Here is a 21,043-nt window from a genome sequence, read left to right on the forward strand (position 1 = left end):
AGCTCATCTTGTTCTTGTCATTCCCCCTCCCAATCAGCGCCCAGCTGGAAGTTATCCCTCCCCACAGTTTTCACGGAGCACAGAATGCTATGACGTAAAGGGCCAAGTGTATTAGAAAGCATATATTGTAAAGCTAGCTTTCGATCATCTACCTAATGTCTCACTTTGAACGATTTTCTGTGGAAGTTCTGATGCAGGCGTGCAAAAGAACATAATACATCTCCAGAGTGCAGTTGCTGAAGAAACAAGGGGAAGATTTCAATTACCTTAAGAAATGAGTTAGTGGTAAGAAACTATATTAATTACGTGCTTGTTTTTGATTTGCTAATGCAACCTAACCACGATCACACTATGCTGACTTTGCAGTTTTATTAAGTATTATGCATAAATTGTGCCCCTGGTTTTGAGTGCTCATGGGCGACATTCGATTTTCTTCCAGAGACTCGGTCTCTTTATTTTGAGACATTCTTCTCATCTCTTTCCAGTACTCTTTATGAGTTTGACACTTAACATCTATCTAGATTTTTGTGCTTAAATAGGGATTTTGCTATGTTTTGTGATATTTCTGTACCAGAGCCTTCATGGCCGATTTATGCATTCTTTTGCATGGTTTTTATTAACAATTATGTAATAAATATATTTTCCCTATTTTTTTAGTAGTAGTAAAGCTTTTATTCGACAATTTGTCATTAAGCCATCACATAAAAAATACACACATAGTCATATGTTAAAATCTAACCAAAACATTCACAATACAAATAAGTGAGAAAAGTGCCATGTATACGAAACCCTAACCATCATCACAAATCAATTACAATTTTTGGGGCAGTACATTATTTGTTCAAATACAATCTACCTTTCTTCCATATAATGCAAGACCATAATAAAAACAAATTAATACAGTTATAAATAATCAGAGATTAAAAATGCCAGATTTAAAAACGCTAAAAATCTAGGTTTTCATTCCTATTTTCTTTCTAATCAAGCAGACATTAAGAAGGTACCTGCTCACTCCGAATGTTATCAGCCTAGTGGTTGAAGATCTAAGTATCCTCTCTGCCTCTTTGTGCGATCGTGTACCCAAATTATTACAAAGGGGTCTGATCCATTTCATGCGCTGTGATTTATACAACGGGCAAAAAAAGAGGATGTGAGCCTCGTCTTCTTTTTGATTTAAGTCACACAATTTGCAGAGGGGGTCTATTCTTTTGGAATTTCCCCATCGACAAGTATTGGCATTTATCTGTAAAACCCCATATCTATAGTGTAGATATGCGGTTTTGGCCAAGGGTGGTTCGACGACATCCATAAATTGTTCAAATAGAGGGGTATCCTTGAATTGCAGAAACTTCTGAGTTAGGGAACCAGTAGCACGTTCGTATACGTCAATATTCACATAGTTCCAGTAAGCAGATTTTACAAGTTCCTTACAGGTAACTAGCGAGGTAATTGACGTATCCGGGGTGTTCCAGAAGTTTGAAAGGCCTATTTTTATAAACCAAGTAGATATATGCTTCAACCACTTAATTGAATTAAAGGTGTCCAGTTCCCTGATTTCCAGCAGGCCTGCTCTGTAATCAACGAGTTCCGGGGTAGACCATATTCTTACCCAATAAATCAATGGCCTCAACCAACACAAGTGGTCTGTGCGTTTTAGATTGATGTCTATATAGACAGGCACTAGAGGGGTTCTTACTGATAATTTTAGTAAGCGTCTAAAGACACATTCTCATCGGTGGAAAATTTTTGGTTTGAATGAGGCCCCCAAATCTCGGCCCCATACAAGGCTGCAGATTGCGCTTTAGCTTTAAACACTTCAATCGCAGGAGTTATGGCTTTTGAAGTACTCCCTCCGTGAGTTTTTAAAATAGGGAGGGAGTTGTGCTTGAGTGTTAGCCTACTTTTTTCTATTTGATGTATCCAAGACATTTTGCTATCAAGTCTGATGCCCAGATAATCAAAAAATTCCACGTACTCCAATTTAGTGTTATTTAGAACCAGATTCTTTTTGAAGGTTTTAGGGGGGTTAATGGCCATATATTTGGTTTTAGATGAGTTGATTTCTAACCCCTTTAACTCGCAATAACTATGAAATTGATTTATTAAATTTTGCAAGCCTTTCGGTGTTTGTGATATTAAAATGGTGTCATCCGCGAATAACAATGCTGTAATGGCCTCATTACCCAATTTAGGGGAATCATGTTTGCATTGTGCCAAGTATGGGGGGATATCATTTACAAAAAGTGAAAAAAGGGTCGGGGCCAGCACACACCCTTGTCTTACACCCCGTTTCACTGGTATGGCTTGGGTGAGTTCGCCATTTCTTCCCCACCTTACTTTAGCAAAATTATCAGTATGAAGCTTTATGAGGTTAACCAGCAATTCATCAGGGACGCCCATCTTCATTAAAGTATCCCATAATAGGGAACGAGGGACAAGATCAAACGCTGAGCGTAAATCTACAAACGCTACGTATATACTGGCCTTCTTTAGTTGGATGTATTTCCAGCAGATACACATAAACCTGTACACCTGGTCCACAGTGCTGGTCTTAATTCTAAAACCTGCTTGATATTTTGAGAGGATTTTAAATTCCTCTATCCAAATTAAAAGACGATTTAAAATATGTCTGGCAAAGATTTTTTGTAAGATATCAATTAAACTGATTGGTCTGTAATTACATGGGTTATAACGATCCCCTTTTTTGTAGATGGTGACTATTTCTGCCCCCTTCCATGATTCGGGGATCGGGGTTCCCAACAAGATGGAATTACACAAAAAGTTTATGTAAGGGCACCATACGTCAATATTGTGAGTAAATAAGTCCCTGGATAATTTATCCGGGCCTGGTGCCTTGCCCGCCTTGATCGCTTTTATAGCACCCAATGTTTCATCCATGCTAAATTTAAGTGGGTTGGTACACTGGGGAATCAATCCAAGATAGTTGTACTCTGTGGTCACCTCAGCCGAATCATATAATTTTACAAAATGATCAAACCAAGTTTTTTCGTCTAGGAATAAATCCCTATTGGAGCTACCTGTTTTGTTTTTTTTTAGCTATCAGGCTCCAAAAGGTGCATTGGTCATGTTTCCTAGCAGCATTTAAGAGATCCTCCCGGATTGAATCATCCCATTCCCTTTTTGCATTATAAAGTAGTCTTTTGTATTCGTGTCTATACTCTCTAACCCTCAACTGGTCCTTGGTTTTCACGGCAGTAATTAAGTTATTTTTGGCTAAGCGACACTGTTTGTTGAACCAAGGTGTCTCTAATTCCAGCTGCCGTCTGACATTATTTTTTTTCCCATCTTTACAACAAGTTTTACTCAGAAGGGGGATTAGTGACTCTACTAAGTGACAATGCATTTTGAGAACGTCATGAGATCCCAGCCTCGCGTTATCATATAGGGGGATGATATCTGAGAAGGTATTATAGATACCCAAAAGCGTATCTTCTTTTCCTAGGATATATGGCCACTTTATTGCTTTCCTATTATTAGAGACGGTAACCTCGGCCACCTCCCTGCTGGATTCGGGCTCATTACTTGATGTAGAATATAATTTCGATGACATCCCCAATTGCAAGGGAAAATGATCACTCTCTGGTCTAATCACGACCTTGAAGTCTGACAACAAATGCCATAGGTTGATTGTTATCAGCATAAAATCAATCAATGATCTGGACGACCCTTTACTGTATGTAAAATTAGCTGGCTTGTCAGAAGCTAAGCGCCCATTACATGCCCTTAGATTGTTAGATACAGTCAGTTCATAAATCTGCATAGCTGCCACTGTACTTTTTATAGATTTCACACTGTCTAAGAGAGGGATATCATTAGCCCTGTCTTCATTTTCTACCAAATTTTCCAGCCCACGTACGGGCTCGAATTGACAGTTGAAATCCCGCCTATGATTATTTTGGAGTCAGGCTCTAAGTTACACAGATATAAACTAAGCTGCTCTACAACCATTGATTCTTTATTTCGGGGATTTGGTCTATTGTAAATATTAATCAAGTAAACATCTCCCATGTCTTTCGTGGCTATCTTGACCCCAAGCAAATCATTAGAGGCAAAATACAGGGGTGAAATCACAACATTCAGGGATATCCTTATCCAAATTAATAGACCACCTGAGGGTCGACCTCTTACTGATGCAATTGCTCCACAATGAAACACCTTGTAACCGAGCCTATGTACCATGTTGATTGCCCAAGTTTCTTGAAGGAGAATGATATCATGCTCCTCCAAGAAAGAGCTCCAATTCCTGTCTCGGAGATTCCTTGACAACCCCGCAATGTTCCATGACAGGATTTTTGTATCACGTTTTAGGTTGCATTGTACTGGGTTGCCAGGATCATTAATACATAGATTTGGGTTTTCCCCTTCCTTGGAGACCTCCAAGGGCTCGTTCCCGTTTACCAAATCTAGGGCCTCGTTACTGGTCGAATCTAGGACTCCATTATTTGACATTAACAACATATCTTGATCTTCAATAGTGCAAAGATCAGCTGAGGCCCTCCCTTGACAATCAACCAGGATAGTATTTGGTGGTTTCTCAGCCCTTATTAATTCTGTTGTCTTAGTTACTAAGGGCGTTACACGGGTCCGTGCGTTCAATGATGCATGTAATTCCTGTGGATGCACTCTAGTCATGGAGGGAAGGGTTCCACTTGGTCCATAGTCTTTAGTTTGTCAATGGCCCAACCATGACCAGTTTTTGTCCATATCCATATTATGTGGATTTGTTAAACCAGCAGGAGTTGGGGGATCAAAGAATGAGAATCTATTGTCATTCGTGAACCCTAGCTTAGGTGGTACTCTGTTGTCTTGAATCCATTGCATTGGGTAGAAATAACTTAGGTCGCAAGTTCCAATTCTTAGATTACCTCTTCTTGGTTGTTGGCTGTAAACAAGCTGTGCAACTGAGGGGTCTTTAAAATTCACTAGGATGCAATCCCCTTCAATGTCTTTCGGCCTAGTACCCAACCAACTGACTCTTCGCACTTGGATAACCTGGCAGTTGACAGTATAAGGTAAAGGTCTGTTTTCTCTCAACCAATATAGGGTCTTATTTTTTAATTTGACATACGATTCTCTTCTATTAGGTTTCAAGGGGGGGGACGCCGGTGAGCACTACCACATATGCTTGGCACCCTGGTGGAAGGTGTGCGTTAGGGGTCTTCTTCGGCACGAAATTGTCTATATTGTAATCAGATGCTTGAATATTGTTGGTATTGCCACTGGTAGAAGTAGAGACTATGTTTCCTGTTCCATCCGTGGATTTTGAAGGTGCTGTGTTTTGAGAGGTGATAATATTGGTTACCTGGTTAACTTTACGCGGTGCAGGCTTTGGAGGAGCAACCAATTGTGTTCCTCCACTGTTTAAGTGCGCTTTGGAAAGTTCCACACATGGTCCTACCGGTACAGATGTAGGCCTACTTTGGTCCATAGTTTTGTCTTTCCTAGATGGATGAGTTTGTTGCACTGGTTTAGAGGTCGTTGTACTTAATTCCGTTATTACGGTGTCTGTTCCAATCTTAGAATGGAGTTTGACCAGTGTTTTTAGGGCAAAAAAATTATCCAAAGAGGTTTGCTCAAATTTCAGTTTTTCGACTACCGGTTGCAATAAGGTAGTCATAAGATGTTGGATCTGGTCAGTCAACAGATTAGCTGCTGGTGGATCTTCAAGGCTGTTTACTAATTCAATAACTGGGGCAGGACTGTCAGGAGTTGTTAATAATTGATCACCCTCTCGTTGCTCTCTTTGTTCAGCCCCAGTGTCCATGAAATCAGTGACTTGGGATTTACAGTACATTCCCCCATTCATATAATTTTTTCGGATTCTCTTTAGGGCCTTTAATCTGTAGGCTTTGCGTGGGGTAACCAACCTTTTCCTTTTTGCAGCGACCCTACTAGATTTTGAAGGGGGGAATTGTAAGGCATCCACTGGTGGAGTATCATGTATCGTTATTAATGGAAAAACCAGTGGATCGGGGACCATGGTTGGAAGACAGTGACTGATGTTAGTGTCACCTGGGTTTTATTTGTGGGTGCTGGGTCAGAGGTGATCTCAACAATGTTGCTATCTAGTCTCTGATCAACGACGCAAGGTTGCAGATCACTGGAAATGACATTGGTTTGATTTCCCAGTGGAACCGTGTCTGTTGGGGATTTGGCCTGCGCCAATGACCCCAAGGAAGAACGCTTGTTAGCCAAATACTCTCGTGATAGTCTACGTTCTGCCAGGATAATTTCCTTCTCTACGACAGAGACGGCGCGTGTTATAAAATTATCCATTGCCCCTAGCGTGCTATTTCCCCCTCTCCGTGAGCATCTACCTGAACGGGTAGCCATTGGGGAATATCCAGACATAGGAATCTTAATCGCAGGGAGTAGGTATAAATTACAAGAACCAGCAAAACAATTCTCAGTTGTACCTGTATTGTCAGGGGGGTGGCCCGTCCCGGCCCCTGCTGGCCCCGGACGGCCACAGACGGCCCGCCCTTTGCCCGGGCTTCGCCCGGTGTCCCGCTTGCGTCCCGCAAGGTGGACTCTCTCTTGAAGATGTAGGCTGGGCGGTGGAGGGCGGGGCACTCAGGGGGGCGCTGACCGGATGTCACGTGGTCAGGCAGGGACTCCTGGGATAGTGAGTCCCTGCCGCGCTACCCCTGCAGCCTCCTCAGATGTTCCTCCCTCTCAGCAGTCACGGCAGTCGGGCAGGAGCGGTCGGCGTTGGTGAGTTGGTGGGTCCACCCACAAAGCGAAGCGGCTCCCGCGCAGCAGGAGCGGCGAGCTGCTGGAATCAAAAGGCAGAAGGGACGGCAATCTCCCACAGCGTCTCTGGGCTCGGCAAGAGGGTCACACAGGGCAAGTGCTTCTGCTTCCTTTTACCGGTCTGCCGATAGAGGGCGGGGCACTCAGGGGGGCGCTGACCGGATGTCACGTGGTCAGGCAGGGACTCCTGGGATAGTGAGTCCCTGCTGCGCTACCCCTGCAGCCTCCTCAGATGTTCCTCCCTCTCAGCAGTCACGGCAGTCGGGCAGGAGCGGTCGGCGTTGGTGAGTTGGTGGGTCCACCCACAAAGCGAAGCGGCTCCCGCGCAGCAGGAGCGGCGAGCTGCTGGAATCAAAAGGCAGAAGGGACGGCAATCTCCCACAGCGTCTCTGGGCTCGGCAAGAGGGTCACACAGGGCAAGTGCTTCTGCTTCCTTTTACCGGTCTGCCGATAGAGGGCGGGGCACTCAGGGGGGCGCTGACCGGATGTCACGTGGTCAGGCAGGGACTCCTGGGATAGTGAGTCCCTGCTGCGCTACCCCTGCAGCCTCCTCAGATGTTCCTCCCTCTCAGCAGTCACGGCAGTCGGGCAGGAGCGGTCGGCGTTGGTGAGTTGGTGGGTCCACCCACAAAGCGAAGCGGCTCCCGCGCAGCGGGAGCGGCGAGCTGCTGGAATCAAAAGGCAGAAGGGACGGCAATCTCCCACAGCGTCTCTGGGCTCGGCATTTTGATCTCAAACAAAGTTATTAAAGTATCTTTTTATTTTGACTTGAACTTTGATAAATGAATGTTTTATGGATGGGGAGGGTATTCTCTTACCACAATTTCAACAAGAGATCTGGAGTTGTACTGTGTAAAGTAAAAATCGAGTGCATAAAATATTGGGAGTCAGCTTCCACAAGATTAGCATGAGAGTACCTCCTCTTTCAGGGGTGCCCAAAAGATGTATTTCATTTTTTAGCCAGAATCTAAGGAGATAAGAGTTTTTCGGGAATCTAACATTTCAGTGTTGGATCACCATGGCAAGTGACCAGCTGTATTGGTTGTGCATTCCTGAGGGAATCTGGAGCATAAATATGAATAGGGAATAACTGATGTATTATTCATATTTGTAAAGCCATTTGAAGGTTATTGTGCTATTGGACAGATTTGAATTGGTTATTGGACTCATCTAACATCCAAGATCTCAAGATACTGATTATTTGTCTATATTGTGGTGTGTAGAGGGAGGTGCCACTTACACATCTATAGGGACTCTTAATTAACAATTTCCTTTTCAACTTTCAAAGTTCAACTTGATTTGTGATTATCCTGAGTGTACGGGTTGGAGTACATTGACTTGGAGGTAGATTTCTGCTGGTCAGAGTTTGCCTAGCAAGAACTATTGCAGGTTGTCTGTTATTCACTCCTGTCTCTGATTTCGATTTTTCATATTGGTCATATTTGAGTTTCTATAGTTTGTGAATGAGTTGTTTTACTTAATATGCTAATATTTATTTCCTTTCTAGGGTAAACAGACAAAGGTTTTATTGATTAAAGTAGTTTAACCTTTGTCCCGTAATTGTTGTCCGGTTCATGAAGAAATCGTGCTGTGATTGGTTGTTCAGACAGAGAGCCGAGCTTGGATTGGTAAGATGTAACCACAAAGCTGTGCTCCGATTGATTGGTTATTGGCATAATCACGCTGTGATAGGTTGACCTTTGTTTGACAGAGCCATGCTGCTATTGGTTGTTGTTCGCTAAGTTTGTTTACAGCAATTTACTGTGATTTTGAAGTTGTTTTGAATTTGTTTAGGTGTAAAACATAGGTGGTGTATTCACAAAACCCAAACCTAGGGATGATATACCTAGAGAGAGTCTGGAATTGCAAAGTGAAGGGACGCCAGTACATGAAATGATGGTAGAGGTTGGTTATTATACTTGCACCTTATCTCGGAATGGAATAAATACACAGTGCATGAGGAGGCTTTACACTTTCCAATGGAGGGCACAAAAAAGCTAGATTTTCTTAGACAGATCATGTACGATATGAGATTAATACCTAAAACGTTGCAGTTTGAGGCAATTTTAAAGAGGATGTGACAACTGAAAAGGAGATGAAAAAGAAAGACAAAACTATAAAGAAGTCATTCAAGAGTTGATTAGAATGCAAACAAGATCATCAAGAGAAAGGTTGGAGAGAAGACCAGATTGAATGAGTAAAAACATTTCCTGCTATAGTTCCTGGAAAAGAGCAGGATAAAGAGAAAAACAAGAAGGAGAATGAAGAGACAGATGATGACAAATTCATAAGTGTGTCATTGGGTTCTAGACCGCCTCTGTATACTGACGGATCAATGGAACCAAACCCAGACTGCTGTAAGGGGTTACTAAGGATGGAGGGGGAGATACACCAACAGTACAAGCTCCTACTGGAATCGTACCTAGTACCCCGACAGAAGTTTCAGTCACAATGACAATGTCTAGAACAAGTACACACCAGATGCAGGAGGATCAGACAGGTTATTCCTCAGAGAACAGTGGTAATAAAGCCACCTAATAAAGTCTGCATTGGAATTGGAATTCTAGAATTTAGAGAAATGCTTTAAGGGAATGCTGATGAAATGAGGTATCTCATCAAAGAAGCAGCAAGCTGTGCTAATAAACTGCAACACAAACTGGAACAATTAGCAGATTAATTAGAAATTGACATTAGTAAAATAAGAAATGTAAAACAAAAATATCAAATGGATTTGAACCATCATAAAATCAAAGAATTAGGCCGGATTGCTTTGAGAGCTCATATTAGAGGTAAACATTTAATTGAGAAAACACAATATTGAAACGTCTACGAAATATCGCAAAAAGTGGAAGAAAGGGACTTCAAATACAACTAAAATGAAAGGGATAGAGGTAAAGGCAAGAAATATTGCATGAGATTTAAAGGTAGGGACAACTTCAGTGACAGTAGTCACTCTAAGGGAAGTCCAAGGGGGGAATCAGTTGCACGTCTGATTGGCAAGGGCTGATTTGTATGATTTTACACGCAACCTTCTGAAATTGCAAGAGGACCCAACAAGGTGGTATGATAAGATCCCGAAGTTGACACACATTTCCCCAATGTTGCAGAATGATTTAAATACAATGTTTGATATTGTAGTTCCTATGGATTTGTGGTTGGAATGTAAGGCTGTTGTTGGATGGCCGACACAAGAACCAGCGAAGACGTGGTACTAATAATGCAACAGTGATAGCAGACAAATACAAGGCTGTGACTGATAATCTGAAAAAGCAAATTCCAGAAAGGAATATAACCAGGGAGAAGATTTTGTTAACGACACAGGAAACCAACGAGTCAGTGCATTCCTATTATGAGAGGTTAATGCAGGTTTACAAGAAACAGTCTTGAAAACCCAGAGAAAGATGGAGTTAGGAAGCTTTGTTTCTGCTTTTGTGAATGGAATGAGATCAGAGATTAGTAATCAAATTAAACAGAGTGAATTGTGCTAGTACAAAGGGCATTCATGAGATCTTGATGTTGGCAAAAAATTGTAATGATTATTTTGAGAAACGGCAAAAGAAGTTAAAGGAGAAGTTGATGATCGCAAAACAGTGTGAGAAAGGGTTGTGGTACCAAATAGATTAAAATATGAATTTTGTGTAAAACTGAATTAATGGAATGAATCTATTGATGCAAGGAGGTAGAGGGGATGGAATGAATGCAGATATTTTATGTTGAAAAGGTATACAGCATGTCATTATTGTGGGAGGAACAAAAACTGGAAAAAAGAGGGTAGACCGAATCCTAGCACGATTTAAGAGGTATCGGAACAAATCCAGAAGACATAGAGAGGTAATGTCATATTAAATATGCCCAATTCTGGTCAGAATGTACAGAATCAGAAATCATTTTGAATGTCCATCCCAGCAGCCCCAGTAATGCAACAAAACATGAGAAATAAAATGCCATATAATGCAGGATACCAACCAAATACTACAATTCTGAACAATGGAATAGTAGGAAGCAGTTCACAATGACAGTGTTGAGGGGAGGAGGATTTCTTGATTGGAGCAGTTCTAGATGTAGACCAGATTGGCCCATATATCAATGGAGAAGTCAATGGCCACCCTATTTCATTTCACATTGCTACTGGGATAGCCATTCAACAGTTCGTTCTGTAGAAGACCAAGTTGTAGGTATCAGCAATAAATAAATTGTTAATTCGGTTATAGCAGAAGTTCCAGTTAAAATAGAACAGATAAAGAATAAACATCAGTTTATATTATGTGATTTGAGTCCCTTAAATTTGCTAGGAAGGGACCTACTTTGCAAAATGAATCTTGTGAGATGTTGCAAACCGCATGGTGTAGCAGTTGAAATGCAAATTGAGGATTCCGTTTTTAAGCTAAGTTCAGAAGATACAAGAGCTGAGTTCTACCCATACCTGACAAAAGAAGATCTACCTCTGTATTGAAGACAAACTGTCATAGAAGATTTATGGGATTATACTGGTAAAGAGATTAGATTGCTTAAAAAAGCAGAACCAGTGAAATTAAATATTAAACCAAATACAATATTACCTAGAACTAGGCACTACAGTCTTGCAAAAGAAACAGACGAAGGAAGGAAGCCAGTAAAGGAGAAAATGATCGAGCAGGGAATTCTGAGAGAAGTGTTTGGTAGTCCATGCAATGCTCTGGTGATAGGAATAAAAAGCAGAATGGCAAATGGAGAATCATGCAGGATCTCTGAAAGAAGAATACAATTGTAGTACCATGTTGTCAGGTGCAACCACGTCCAGCACTAATTTTGATTCAAATTCCATCAAAAGCAGAATGTTATACATTCACTGACTTATGCCAAGTGCTCTTTTTAATTCCACTACATGAGGATTCACAGTTCCTCTACGCATTTCAATTTTTTAATGAAGTTCTCATAAGGTGCATAATCCCACAAGGGTATACAGAGAGTCCTCCAATTTTCTCCCAAATACTGAAGAACGATTAAGTGTCTAAAATTGACATTTAATTCAATTCTAGTTCAATATATTGTTGACTTGCTAATAGCATTCAAGACAAATGAGGATTTTAAACTGGTTACAATTACATTTTTAAACCACTTGGCAAGAAATGGACAAAATCTCCCAGTCTAAAATGAAATATGGTGAAAAAGAAGTCGTTCATCTCGGAGACTATATTGAGAAGGCTGTGAGGAAAGTCTCTAAAGAATGTGGTTCTACAATTCTGAAACGGAGTTCCCTAACTACCCAGAGGAAGTTTCCAATGTTTCTTGGAATTGTTAGGTACAGTTGTCAGTGGATTCTAAACTATTCCTTTATTTTTAATCCTTTAGTATGTTTAATATACAATGATGTACAAGATCCGCTTCTATTTGATGATGAGTGTCTTGATGCATTTAAGAAATTAAATAGGAGTCTGTCTCACGCACTCGGATGTCTGATTACAAAAGGGTGTTTTTTCTTTTTTGCCATAAAAAGTTGGATGTACACTTCCTATTATCCACAAAATCAAGACCTGAGATAAAAGATGTTCTATTGGAACTGGCAGATTTAACCTCTGTTGATGGTTCCTATCTAAGCGACCAGTATGGAGGACTAATGGCTGCCTATGAAATGTACTCTATCTCAGAGACACTTGAAGCATCCTCCTTACCAAATATGACATCAGCCCAAGTGGCTGAATTGGTTGCCTTAACGAGAGCTTGCTGCTTATCAGAAAATTTGAAATTAACAATCTATACAGGTAGCCAGTATGGTTTTAGTTGTTCATGATTATGGACAGCTATGATCACAGAGGGGATTTAGGACATCTTCAGGTGCTTCAATTAAAAAAAAAACATCAATATATATTGGATAAGTTGGGAGCAATTCAGAAACCAAACGAGGTAGCAGTAAAGTGCAGAACCCATAAGGCTGGCACAGACCTGGTTACATTAGCAAACAGATGAGCAGATCAGATGGGACGGTATTGCACCCTACAAGAAGAGTGAGTTGTTCAAGAAAAGTGAAAGATGATTTCACAACTGATAATGCACAGAGATCAATTAGTGTGAATTGCTAATTTATGGATGTGATGCAAACACCTTTGAGTGAACTGCGGCACTTGCAGTAAGATGGTCCTGAAAATCAGAAAAAGAAATAGAAAATACTGGGCTATAAAAAGATTGATCAGGATTTGTATGTAAATTTAGAACATAAATTTGTCCTGCCAGACGCAATGTTGCAGACCATGAGCAAATATTTGCATAATCAAACGCACGCAGGAAGAGATAGTCTGGTTAGGATCTTAAGAACTATAGAATACAGGATTTCAACATGTTGATGATAATGTATGTAGTTGTTTGTTATATGTCATTTACATATTCAGGTAAAAAACACTTTACGGTTATAAATCACATTGCCAAGTCAGAAGGTCAATTTACATGACTGCAGGCAGACTTTATTGAGATGACACAGAGTAATTGTTTGAAATATGTGTTAGTAATTGTCTGCCTGTTCTCCAAATGGGTAGAAGCATTTCCCACCAGAAGAGCAGATTGCCTTACAGTTGGAAAATTGCTGTTGAGAGAGTTGATTCCTAGATTTGGCCACCTGCCTTATACTGAGACTGATCATGGCGCACACTTCAAGAAAGAAGGTTGTAGATAATTTGCACAGCTTTTGTAATTAAGCGGTGGGTTCACTGCAACTATCAACCACATACCTCAGGTTTAGTGGAGCAAACAAATGGCACTCTCAAGAATAAACTAGTGAGAGTTTGTGCTTGCACTGGTCTCAAGTGGCCCGATTCTTCCTCTTGTTCTCATGAAAATGAGAAGTACTTCTGACAGGAAGACCGGTTTGCCTCCTCATGAAGTGGCGATGGGCAGAGCAATGAAACCTCCACATGTACCTTCAGCTGCATAATTTCAATAACTGATGACATTGTTCTGGATACTGCAAAGATCTGACTGATATGGTGAAATCCTGCTCTCATCAGGCGAGTGTGCCAGCAGAAGATTACAAGGATACAATATACCACGGAAGGGATGCTGGAGAGGGCCTTTCTAGGTCATTTTAACAACAAATAGTGCTGTCAAGTCTGCTGATGTGCCTCAGTAGATCCATGCTGCTCACACAAAGAGAGTAAAAGTGGCTGAAGGAGTGGATAGGGCAAATGATCAATATACACAGTCTACTGATCAAGCTCAAAGTCACATCCAAGTTCGCAGCATCAATCCAGATGGGGGGGGAGATTTTTCTCAAAATGGTTAAAATAAAAGGAAAAATAAGAGCAAACGTTTCAGGTGAGCAAAAGCTCAGATGAAGAACCTGAGACTCCTGAAGCCTAGTTACAGATTGGTCAGAATGAAAAGCAGTTATAATGCAAAACAGCAAACCATAAGTGGCATTAAGAAGTTGTTTCTTATCAAAGCAGAGACATGTTGTAGATGAAAGCCACAGCAAAAAAGACCCCTTCAGAAGGTAGAGATTCAGTGTGGCAAAAGCAGACAGAAGAGAGTGTAATCAAAGTGCAAGTTCGAGTAAAAGACTTGAAGGAGACAAAAATCTAAAGAATGGCGCTGAAAAATAAAAAGTTGAAGAAACAGAACTTTCAAACTGAGGCATTGTGAGCTAGAAAGAGACGTCGTGAGACGGTTGAATTTAAAAACTTGTGAGAGTGAGTCACCAGCTGCTAAAAAAAATCAGACAGAATCGTAATTTTATGCCTCACCAGAATGGGTGTATTAAGCCACGTTATCAGAAGATACACACACAATTGAGGACGATTATTTTCGTCAATGAACAAGTGGCAAATAATCTTGGGAGTGGTCAGATTTAGAAGCTGACAATAAAGAAGACCCACCCTAAAAAATGAGCTACAGACTTTAAATGTCTGATGAGACACAAAAAAACTCAACAAGATTTCGCTAAAGGACTAAAATGAGACCTAAAGTCTAGTCAATCAATGAAGGAATTGTTTTGAAATCTCAATAAGACTTAAAAGCCGATCCTGATTTTCCCTTTTTTTGTGCTTATATTATTTTAATGAAATATATTATTTTTAAAAGAAAATGTTGCTTAAATTTAGATTTTTGCCAGAAAAGTATTTTTGGCCTCTAATGAGAAGATGGGAAACAGAAGATGCAGTTAAATTGTAGAGATTACGCTATTAACTATAAAACTATTAGTTGGCCCGTTGGTTTGCTTAACATCCTGTGGGAAATGATTCAGATGTTATAAAAAGTAATGTTGAAGTTAGAAATATTAACAAAGAATTTAAGCAAATAATTGGTTGTACATTAAGAACATTTAATGAATGGTTTTATGGTTAATGTGTATACTAAAATGAATAAGGAGTATAGAGACCATGAAAATTAACGAATACTATGTATGTACTTACAGTTTCAAACTTTTTTCGGCAGCTTGAGCCATCAAAGCTTCACTAAACAGTTGAAAGCATTAAAAATGGAATTGCAGGTAAAAGCAATAAAACAAAGTGAGTTTATAAACTCAGATGAGGCATAAAAACTAGTGTTCTTTTAAAAATCTAAATGAGAGGGCAGACTTCATTCTAGTGGCTTAATTTAGTAGCAGAGCATTTCTCTTGAAAAGAAGTTCATACAAGATGTAAAGTGCATAAGGATAAGTTACTTACCTGCAATCCTAGTTCTCTTCCAGGGGTATCCTCATCAAAGTCATGAGCAGTGAATATTCCCGCACATGCGCGGGAACCCCAGAGTACATTAAAAATATATATATAAAATAATATATACACAGCTCTACATATATACATATATAAATTATTTTTCCACATGCCAATACAGCATTCAAGAAAAGCAAGGATAACCAATGGTTTAGTAATCTGCTTTTGCACCAATGGACATATACTATGTTTTTAATTCTTTAATACACAGACACATTGGAAGAAAAAACAGAAGGACAAAGGGACACCTGCACACTTTTTAATGTCCTGCAGAAGCTGCAATGTAACATAGCAGGCATTGTTATCCCATAGGCTGCATTGGAACCATACAGCATAGAAAATGAAAGAAAACTGGCATCAAGCATTTAAGGCGGCCATGACCCCCCCCTCCCCCTCCCAGCTTTCCTTCATGCCTCAGAGGTGGCAGTAAGGTCACTTGTTCTTTGCGGAGACCCAAAGATCAGGGCACAAAGAGACAAACTAATGGTTGATCATTTGTCTGGGGAGGTGGGTGGGTTGCTTATGACTTTGATGAGAATATCCCTGGAAGAGAACTAGGATTACAAGTAATTTATCCTTCTCTTCCAGGGGATCTTCATCAAAAGTCATAAGCACTGAATCGAATAGCAAGCCCTCCTCTACCTCAGTGGGCAAAAGATTTAGAATCAAGAGCAGCTGGTCTCACCATTGGAATACATTTCTCAAAGAGGCCTGGCCTACTTGAATGTCTGCTCTCGTATCTGAATCGAGACAATAGTGTTTCATGAATGTATGTACCGACCGCCAAGTGGCTGCTTTGAAGATTTCAGAGATGGGGACTTTGTGCAACAAAGCCACAGTACCTGCCTTTCCACTTGTGGAATGAGCCTTGGGAGTAGCCACAAGGAGCTTATTAGATAACTTGTAAGACAGCTTGCTACATGACACTATCCATTTAGAGATGGAATGTTTAGAGTCTGGGGAAACCTGTTCTGATAGAACCGTAATTTATAAACAAGTGATCAGACTTCCTAATAGCCTTAGACTTGTCTAGGTAGAACTTTAAGACTTTTTAGGTCTAAAGAGTGGAGAGATCTTTCAGCTGGTGTGATGGGATTAGGAAAGAAAGTGGGTAGTAAAAAGGACTGCGAAATGTGAAAGTGAGACACCACATTAGGTAGGAACAAAGGGTGGGTTTCTCATTACTACCCTGTTGTGAAAAACTGTGTATGGCTCTTTAGAGCAGAGAGTTTGGATCTCGCTCACCTTCAGAGCAGAAGTGATTGCCACCAAGAAGGCAGCCTTCAATGTGAGGTGTAGTGGGGTTGCTTTGTGAATCGGTTCAAAGGGGGAACCTATTAGCTTTGAGAGAACCAAACTGAGCTTCCGGGGAGGAAAAGGGGAGCAAATTTGGGTAAAAATGTTCTTTAACCACCGGAAGATGGATGGTTGGGAGGGTGAATTTGTATAGGCTGTAATGGCTGCAAGAAGAACTTTTATGGAAGCAAACTGCAAACCTGAATTGGGCAAGTGCCGGAGATATGGTAAGATTACCTTTTCTTGCCCTTGGGTCAGCTGGAACACTTTTTGCACACACCACATATAGAATCTCTTCCATTTAAATTCATAAGAACACCTCATGGAGGGCCTCTTTGATTCTTTTAAAATGTTCATGCACTCCTGAGGGATCCTAGATGGCCATACTGAAGGACCTCAAGAGCCATGCAGCCAAGTTCAGCGAGGGAAGGTTGGAATGATGGATTCTCCAATTCAGTGGCCAGTGGCGCGATCAGGATTATCCTCGCTCTGGAGTGGCAGAGCTTGGTTATGACCCTCAGGATGAGAGGAAGTGGCCAAAAAGTCCCCATACCAATCGATCAAAAGGGCATTCCACTTTGTCCCTGGCAGGTAATATCTTGACGCGAAGCCTTGGCATTTTTTGTTGGTGTCGTCCACGAAGAGATCGATACTTGGATCACCCCATTCTCGGAAGATGTCTGCCACCACAACGTTGTGCAGAATCCGATCTTGTTGATCTTCGAAGTGACGACTTAGGGAATCTGCTTGAGCGTTTTATTCTCCTGGCAGGTGGACTGCTGTAATTGAGAGTTGACTGGCCAGAAGCCAATGCCAGATCCTCAAGGATAGGGTAGCGAGATCGGGTGCCTCCCTACTTGTTTAGATAGTTTGTGGTCGTGTTGTCCGTCTTAACTAATATGGAGCTGGGTTGGATGGAGAGGTAGAAGGCCTTTAGGGCTAGATGCACGGCCCGTAGCTCCTGCATATTGATGTGATATGCTTGCTCTTTGGTCGACTACAGGCCTTTAGTTTGAAGAGGGCCAATGTAGGCTCCCCAACCCTGGAGGGAAGCATCCGTGATCAGAGTTTGCGTTGGAGGGGTTTGATGGAATGGGACTCCCACCAAGAGATTTTTTCAATGAGTCCACCACCGGATGGAAGATTTCACAGCCTGGGAAAGGTGGACCTTGTCGTCTCATCGAGCCATCCGCTGATCCCATTAGTTCTCCAGATCCTGCAGCAAGGGTTGCATCCTCAGCCTGGCATTGGGAACTAGAAAGATGCAAGATGCCATCAACCCTAGGAGCGAGGCAAACTGCAGGAATGAAGGTTGAAGAGTGCAAAGAAACTGGATGCACTTCAGAGTGATATATGATAGTCTCTCCTCCAAAGGATACACTTTTCCTGCGTTGGAGTCTAGTGTTGCATCCAGATAGTGTATCCTTTGAGTAGGTTGATTAACTGACTTTGCCAAGTTGACATGAAGGCCAAGCCGCTGTAGCACAGTTAGACAGGTCAGATATTGGGTCTTAACGCACTGGGGAGATGAACTCTTCAGGTGCCAGTCGTCGAGGTAAGGAAAAATGAACAGTCCTTGGCGGCCTAGAGCAGCTGCTACAACTGCCATGCAGTTGGTAAACAAGTGAGGGGCCGACTTCAATCCGAATTAGAGGACTTTGCACTGGTAGTAGTTGGCCCCTACCATGAAGCACAGGAACTTTCGGTGGTGTGAGCTGACTGGTACATGGAAATACGCATCCTGCAGCCCTATGAAGTAGATCCAGTATCCTTGGTGGAGGTGAGGATATATTTGATGGAAAGCCAGCATGCAAAATTTTTCATTTCGGATGGACTTGTTCAGAATGTGAAGATCTAATATAGATCTCAACTCTGCTTTGCCACCTTTCTTTCGCACCAGAAAGTACCTTGAATATACTCCTTTCCCTCATCGAGAGGGCGGAACTTCCTTTATGGCACATGTTTGCAGGAGAATGGCTACTTCTTGCTGCAGTAGTTGCAGCTGGTGGGATGTCGTTTTTACTGGAGGGATCGCTGGAGGTGGATAGTGAAACCGTAGAGAGTACCCATTCAGCAGGGTACTCAATTCCTATTGATCACTTGTGATGCTGCACCATTCTTGCAGATCATTGGTGATACTTCCTCCCACTGGAGTGGGTAACTGTGACGGGGAAGCAACTGCTCATTGCTTTGTTGAAGTCTTTGCCGAGGAGGAGGACTGGAGTGGGGTACCTGTACTACGGTAAGAGCAATTCCCTTCGTAGTTTGTTCTGGGCTGGTGTTGTTGTTGCCTTTGAGACCATGGAGGCGTTTGAACCCTCTGACGAAATGGCCTGCGGTCATACAGCCTGTATCTACGACAGAACTCCTCTCTCTCTTTTCAAGGCCTACATCCTATAGTGTACCAAGTTCTGTGTTCATCCTGGCCATTTCATCGTCCATGTGTGTGCCAAAGTGAGAACTTCCGGAAAAAGGTAGATTTAGACTTCACTGCTTGGCCTCCAGCTTAAGTGCAGTAAGCCGGAGCCAGGATGATCGGCTAGCACATATTCGATGCGCATAAGAATGGGCAGCTAGAGTTGCCCCATCCGCTACAGAGCTAATCATCTTGTTTGCCACTATGATCCCTTCTTGAAGAACTTCCTCAAGTCTTGTCCTGTCTTTAGATCTCTCCAAAGAATACCATAGGGACCTATCATAGTGACTTAAGAGGGCTGAAGCACTGGATAACTTCAAAAAGGAAACTGAGGTGCCACAAAATTTCCATCGCCAAGAGTCCTCGGCTCTGCTCTCTTTGCACAATTGAAGAGGGCACCACTGCATGTATCTTCTTTACAGCTGCAATAATTACGGAATCCGGAGGAGGATCTGCCCTCAGGAACAGTGGATCATGCTCTGGGTGCTGGTAGTTCTTCAAGATCCTCGCAAGAGCTGTCTTGAGCGATGCCGGCGTGAGGAAGGTGTCCATGACTACTTGAAGGAGACCAGGTATCAAAGGTAGCAATTGTCTTGCCGCTGACCTTTGGTGCAAAGTCTCAAAAATAACAGAGGATGATGTTTGAAGAGTGGGCTTATCAATATTCATTTTATGCGCTGCTCTAGCAAGTACCTCGTACAAAGAATTAATATCATCCACCAGGAAGATTCTCGAAGGTGGACTGTCCGTTAAGGTGGGAGAATAGTGCCATTTCGAAGAATGCATGGAGGATGACGACCACAAAGGCGATCTAGGTCTTTTACAATGGCTACGACAGGGGACCTCCTTCTTGGTGATGGAGTTGCTGTCCGAGCACGTTCCTGAGCTCTGGGAGAATTAGTAGGAGAAAGGTCTATCCTCTGTACCAAGCGAGCCAGAGGCAAGCTGTGCAGTGGACTAGCGTAGTCCTGAGGTCGCTGAACTTGCATTGCGGAAGACTTCTGCCAGTGGTGCGCTGGTAACAGCCATCTGGGAGATAGGTGCACAGAAGGTGATGTCTGTCCTCTCTTCTCTTGCTGTGCAGCAGGATCCGCTGTCTGTGGTGCCTCATCAGGAGATAGAGAAATGGAGCTACTCGATGTCGACAGAGGCACCGGCGGTGATCTCGACTGTGATCCTGCAGACGCTGAGCGTCCCTTTGATGCTGAACGGATAGATTTCGAGCGTCTTTCCGATGGAGATCGGTGTGTCGATGCCGACAGGGATTAGTGCCTCAACGTCGAACGGTGTTGCACCATCGAGACATTTTGAGCTGGCGTTGAGTGCTGGGAAGACGAGATGTTGCCGATGGAGACTGGTTTCTTGATGTCAGGTGACATGCTGCTGGCAGTGGCTTGGTCTTCCACATCAGACGAGGACTAGTCGACGGAGACTGGAGCTTCGACGTCGAACGTGGAGCCAACGACGGAGATGATGCATCGACATTGTGCGGGGAGACGACAACGGAGAGCGCCTTCTGGGTATTGATGGCGGTCGAGATGACGTCAATGTGGATCAAGGCCTCGACGTTGACCGTCGCCAAGTTGACAGCAACAGAGGACTTCGTCTCGACGTTAAACGCCTTTGAGCTTGCGCCAACGGAGATCGATATCTCATTGTTGAGTGTTGTGTCAACGGAGACTGTCTCCTCAATGTTGACCATCGCCAGGTTGACCTCAACGGAGGGGGCTGATCCAAAGCCAGTGAATGTCAACGATGGACAGATGTCGAACTTGCCATCTCCTTCGGTGTAGTTTTCAACGATGAGGGGCGTTTCAATACAGTCGACGGCAGAGTCAATGGGGAAACCTGCAAAGTTGTTTTCTTTGCCGCT

General features: G+C 42.3%; 1 protein-coding gene across 1 annotated transcript in view; it reads right to left on the reverse strand.

Moving 5' to 3' along the window:
* The window catches only part of CNTLN (centlein), a 1,434,305-nt gene that overhangs the window by 880,931 nt on the left and 532,331 nt on the right, over positions 1 to 21,043 (reverse strand). The gene's annotated exons all lie outside the window — the stretch shown is intronic.

Source organism: Lissotriton helveticus, chromosome 2_1, assembly GCF_964261635.1.
Source record: "Lissotriton helveticus chromosome 2_1, aLisHel1.1, whole genome shotgun sequence".
Classification (NCBI taxonomy): Eukaryota; Metazoa; Chordata; class Amphibia; order Caudata; family Salamandridae; genus Lissotriton; species Lissotriton helveticus.